Consider the following 6245-nt stretch of genomic DNA (forward strand, 5'->3'; position numbering starts at 1 on the left):
TACGGAGTTCTAAATCTTAATTTGAAGGGAACTATAACTTCCCCAATAATTTAGGGCAGAACAGAGAAAAGTAGAAGAAGAATGACGGCTGCTGAACGACGACAACAACAATGAGTCTTGCGAATTATGCGAGAGAGAAGAATGCGACGAGAGAGGGAGAGAGCGAGCGTTGATTCCCACCCGACTAATAATCCTTAGGTTTTAGGGAGTGTGTACCGTATAAATTATGTGGGGCCGGTGTAATTAATCTGGGTACTATTTAGTACGTAACAGCATCAAACACTTGGGTCCGTATTATTTATCATATCCGATCTTTTCTACGGGCTGCAAAACAGGGTCTATATATATATATATATATAATTTTAAAATTATGTGGGTCGTTGGTTTGTTGAGATTAAATCTCAATCGTTGTTTTATAACTAACCCTAGCCTGAGTAACCTCCCTCTGACCTCACCCACTCTCATTGTCACTCTCACCCGACTCGTCTCCTCTGCCCAAAACCAAATCAAGCTCTCCTCCTTCCTCAGTCCTCCCACATTAGAGGGATCACCCAAAGTCGTCGCCTGAATCACGACTCCACCCACACCAGTCCTCAATCCTCATTCCCCACTCGTGAATTCGTCCCCTGAATCGCGATTTCACCCACTGTCCACACCACCGCGCCTGAATCGAGCTCTTGGTCTCAGTCCTCACTCCTCCTCACTGCACAAGGTAAGAAATTCATGCAATAAACTCAACCAAAGTTCATGGATATTGTTTGATTTTGAATTCGGTTAGTGATTTTGAATATGGGTTCTGAATTAAGACTTTTGAAAATGGTCTTTGAATTATGGATTTTGGATTAGGGTCTCTCTATACCTCTCTCTCTCTCTCTCTCTCTCTCTCTCTCTCTCACTCCTCTCATATCTGGATTTTTCCTTTGTTGGTCGACCCGACCCAACTCACTCCTCTCATATCTAGATTAATCCCTCAATATCTTAAGTATTTATTCGTTGTTGACTTTTCTTTTATGGTGTAGCAGCATTGAAAGAAGAGGATTTAGTAATTGGATCTAGGTAGAGATGAAACCAGAAGTGAAATACAAAAAAAATGTATTCAGATGTGAAGTTCTTAAGGTGCTCATGTTTAATCATGTTAGTTTTATTATTTTTATTATTCTTATTCTTATTGGAACCATACGAGTTTCATCATGGAAAATGCAATATTGTTATATTGTCTATACGCTAACTTAAAACAAATATTTACTAGGTATGTGATTAAAATAAGCAACTCACTTTGACCATAAATAATGTGCATACTTATATATTTCTTTGATTCAGGTGACCATGAGCTGAATGCATTATCTCCAATCCAGAAGTCACTTTTACTACCTGAAGTGATTTTAATTAGCTCTTTTTAGGTGTAATTTTGGACTTATTGTGTCTTGAATTCGACTATATTTTTGTTGGCGTCTGATGAATATTGTAGTCTATGTTAGCTGAGTGAGTCTTTTACCCACTGACATCAAGCTAGAGATTATGTCAGTTGGTCTTCAACAGTTTTTAGCCATGGTCGTTGTTAATAGCATTAATTCCATTTGGTCAATTTCTATCGTTTGTTACAAAACTTACCCTGGTCTTTGTGTTTGAATACTGGAATCAAAATGAAGATGATAATATTTCTGCACCAAATCTGAACCTTGAGCAATTAGCCATGTAACCTTATGCAAAGTCTTATGAGTTTGAACAATGTAGTAATGCATAGTTGGTTGTTTTTGGAGGGTGGACTTATTTTTAATACTTGTGAACTTATTTTTGATGAGGAGTACTTGTATACTTTCCGCATCCATTGTTGGTTGATATGGAGGGTGGTGTTGTTATATAAGAATCATCTTAAAGTAAGTGGTGGAAAGACCCTTGAAGCAAATAAGAGTCCTCCCACAAAGGTATTCCCTTCTTACTTTCTTTATCCCTTCATTTTCTTTGCTCTTGTAAATTGTGTGGTTTTTCTTTATCTTTGCATTTGATATTCATGACTTCTGTGGGAATCCATATACTGCATGTCATCTGATTAATTAGTTTCTGGAGCAGCAAAGATTTGATGAGGTGCAAGGCCTGCTGGGGAGGATGCATCTGTCCAAAAATGTTTGCTTTCAAGTTTTTATTTTTTATTTTATTTTTTTGTATTGAGAGAGAAAATATGTAACATTACAATACATGTTTGTGAGATACAGAAAGGGAAAGTTGGTTTCATGGTTGTAGGCTTTCTTCATTTCATGAGAATTTAAATTTTTTCATTTCCTCAATTTAATTTCAATTTTTCAAATTTTGCTTTTTTTTATTAATTAATTCATGTTGGCACAATTATAATATAAGTGCCAGCATGGTTGGAAAAGCTTATCTGACAAAGTTGTCAGAACAGGGCACAAATGGACCGCTATTTGTGCTTGCCTCTCTGGCACAAACACCCTATGCTCTTTCAGCAAAGGCCACGCCCAAAGAGGGCACATATACAATTTTGGTAGCTGCACTGTTGCTATTGATCTATAAGCACATATGTTGGTGTCTTTAGGCCTCAAAGGGCACAAATAACTTTTTGTGCACAATGCCCATATTTTTTGTAGTGAAAAACCAAAACAATGGGAAATTACTATTTTCATTCATTGTTTCCACTGTTGGATTTGGAGAAACTGCCTAGAGGTCTTGGAATTAGTATTGCTGCAGAAAATATGGCTCAAGATGTGGTTGCAGTTTGTGATAATGTCAAACAACGACTTGAGCAAACTAATGCTAAGTATAAAGTTGCAACCGATAAACAAAGGCGAGTTATAGTGTTTCATAAAAGAGATTTTGTCATGTTGTTCTTGAGAAGAGACCGTTTCCTACTGTAACTTACAACAAGCTCAAGCCACGATAGTATGGTCATTTAAAGTTCATAAACGAGTTAATGACAATGCTTATGTTATTAATTTGCCGGATTCTATGGGGATTTCCAACACTTTCAATGTTGCTCATATATGTGAGTTCAATGAGTATCCTGACCATAACTCGGAGCTGAGTTCTTCTGAAATGGGGGGACTGATGTAGAATAAATGGCCGAATGGATTGAAGAGGAAATGGACCGTGAGAAGTCAAAAAGATGTGGTGGGAATTTGCAGAGAAAGGGAATGAAGCCACTATTCAAACTTACAGATGCGAAGAATTTTAGCCATCCGAAACTGTTTCAGCCTCCAAAACAGCATTTCAATTTCCGTAACAAAAATCAGAACTTTGAGTTGCCTTCGATTATGTCGTTTTAATTACTTGTGTCCTTTGAGTTGTTTTAGGAATTGTAATCAATTTATTTAAGGCCTTTGGCTGTTTCAGGAGTTGTAATCAGTTTATTTAAAGCCTCTGGCTGTTTCAGTGTAATCGATCAATCGTCAATTAATCAAAGTAACCTTTAGGTTTTCTCTCAACCTCTGGTGGATACCAGAAAACTGTTCTACAATGGTTTACATTAGTTTCCCTCTTGCTTCCTGATGCGGCAATTTGGCAGATAAGCAAATGTACAATTAAGTACATCCGTTAAGCAATGTAAGAACTCAAACGAGGCAAGACCAAGCGGAACGGTATTCTGATAAGGAATCACTGTCCAATGATTTCCTCATGGAAGTGACCATCTTAGATCTCAGTACTCCAATTTGAGTTTATTTCATGAATGCCGAAATGTTAAAATTTGCATACAAACATGAAAGGCCTAAAGAGTTCTCTATTTGAGTGAAATTATGTAAACAAAAGAGTTGAACAACATATGTCAATCATAAATGAAGTGATTCAAATGGATAGAGAACGTAGTAACGCTTTGGGGTATGTAAATCTGGAATGCCAAATGCAGATGAAGGTTGCTAGTAAACAGTATAAATGTAGCAGAAAATTGTAATCAGTGTTCTCCTTTTCTTGCTTTGGAGTTCTACTGTTTCATAGGTGTGACAAATATCTCGCATCAATTGACTATATGGAACACAATGCTTGAAACTAGTATCCACTAGGAAACACACAACAAATCAGGAAATTTCTCGGCTTGGGAACTCTGTTACTGCTCCAGCCATCAAATAATTTGAAAGAGACGGGACAAGGAAAGTATTGTCAAGGATAGAGTTCGAGTTGGGGACATTGTTCATAGTCTAGAGTCTTGTCACTATACAACGTTGTTATTCGCTATAGTTGTCATGTGAAGTTCAGCATTATATTGGGAATTCAGGTTAGACATCATATAATTTGTCGCGCCAGAGCTATTTATCCATCTCTGATCACGAATCATGGCTCAAGTATTTAAAACATATCCACAGTTACTCGTCATTGGGGTAGTAAGGGTTGTCGTTGAAATTTTCTTGGTCGTCAAAGTCGTTAAGGTCATCAAGGTCTTCGCCAGAGTCTTCAGGGTTGTTAGAGTCGTCGAGGATATCAATGTTGTCATCAGGGTTTGGTTCTGGTTTGAGGTCTTGGAGGAACTGTCGTCAGTTTCTCCAAAAGATTGGAAGATCTCTTTCTAATCATAGCAGTTTCCCTCAGGATCGTTGCGCTGATTCCTGTCAAGATTTTAGAGATCATTCAATAAATTTAACAAAGTGTGCACTATTAGTTTCTGCCCGTTAACTATCGTAAATGTTTTTTGTTAAGTTGACAATATGGTATATTGAGAAACCTCATAATTCTATCTTCTTAACAAAAAAAATTAAATTATAAAAACAAAAAAGAAGCCTTTGGTACTGGCTTGTGCAGAACTCGTCATTTCCGATATTCAAATCTAAAGCTTATCACTTATATATATTGAATAATACCACTAGACCGTATTACTAAGTAACCAAGTGTCGATTTCTTTGGATGAATTTGTTTGTGATTATTAATTTGTGCATAATGCCTTCTAGCAGGACGGTTGAACAATAAAAATACATGACATATAAAAAATGAAGTTCATACAAATTGGGTCAAACTACAAGGCAAAAAAATGTAATCCAGCCCAAAATATGAGGATGGGCCTTACATACAAAACAACATTCAGAAATAAAAAAATAAAAAAATAAAAATATGAATCCCTTCCTAGAAAAGGGGGGAAACGTGCAAAACAGGGGGCGTTCCCCCATTTTCTGCAACAAAAGGAAAAATGGAGTCAGTTTAAGAGAAAGTGGCGAAAAGAAAGGCTTCTATCCTCCCCCACGTAAGAACGCTGGAACCCTCCCAAGATGCCTATAAATAGGCATCAACCACAACAAGAAAAAAAAAAGGAAAGAAGGGAGGGGATACTCTGCAGAAACTAAGAGAGGCTTTGAGAGAAAATACCAAAAAAAAAAAAACGAAGTACTGCCGGAAAAGTGAGCAAGCAGTTCAACCATTCGTGCTTTCAAGTCAAAAACCAAAGAAGAATATTCGTCACCAGGTACAAGACAAAGCCCTGTTAAAATTATTTTTCTCTTGATTATTGTTATGTTGTATATATGTACAAGAAACAGAGAAGGACACGAAGGAAGAAACAACGCAAAAAAAATGGCAACCAAAGACCACCAGGCAATGATGGTTCATGACATTCCCCTTTGTTTGGCAATGGTCCACAATGCAAGGAAACAAAAGAAAGAAAAAGAGAAGGACAAATCAAATTTTCTAATATTTCTTTTAGCCTTTTTTTTGCCTTTGTTTCTTTGTTTGGTATTTTTCCTGCACCAAACAGATGGAGGTGGAGCAGCAGAAATGATCTCCAAGAATCCCATGAATTTCTTCGGGGTGGCCTAGACCACCCCGTGAAGTTCCAATCAAAGTCTAAGTAACCCATACTTACCGTCCGTACATTATACGGCTTGAAGGAGATGGGTTTGGTCATGCCGTGTTGCATAAAACCAGAAGAACCCGAAGGAAGTCACGTCAATGGAGGATACGGCTTGAAGGAGATGGGTTTGGTAATGTCGTGTTGCATAAAACCAGAAGAACCCGAAGGAAGTCGCGTCAATGAAGGAATGGGTGCCTAAAGAAGTTTGGAAGTACGACCTGCATGAAGGAACAGTGCCAAACCACTGTGCCTAGTGATGGCTCCGAAGCTCTCACTTTTCGCGACAAACTGGAACCGGAGGACTCCTTCTCACCTGGACTTTGGCAACAGCCCGCTACGACGTCACCGGACACCACCACTTCAACAACACCGACGGCCACAGCGATCACGTCGTCCTCCAGTCCGCAAGCCCAGCGTCGCAGCATACTCCATTTTTCTCATCAACGGCATAAAAAAAGGGTGG

General features: G+C 38.2%; 1 long non-coding RNA gene across 1 annotated transcript; it reads left to right on the forward strand.

The window, feature by feature from the left end:
• Positions 1-448: 448 nt before the first annotated feature.
• LOC126621553 (uncharacterized) lies at positions 449-2305 on the forward strand. Its single transcript, XR_007623086.1, has 2 exons — positions 449-712; positions 1023-2305. It is a non-coding gene; the product is annotated as an uncharacterized LOC126621553 (long non-coding RNA).
• Positions 2306-6245: the final 3940 nt, after the last annotated feature.

Source organism: Malus sylvestris, chromosome 5 (genome assembly GCF_916048215.2).
Source record: "Malus sylvestris chromosome 5, drMalSylv7.2, whole genome shotgun sequence".
In the NCBI taxonomy this organism is placed as follows: Eukaryota; Viridiplantae; Streptophyta; class Magnoliopsida; order Rosales; family Rosaceae; genus Malus; species Malus sylvestris.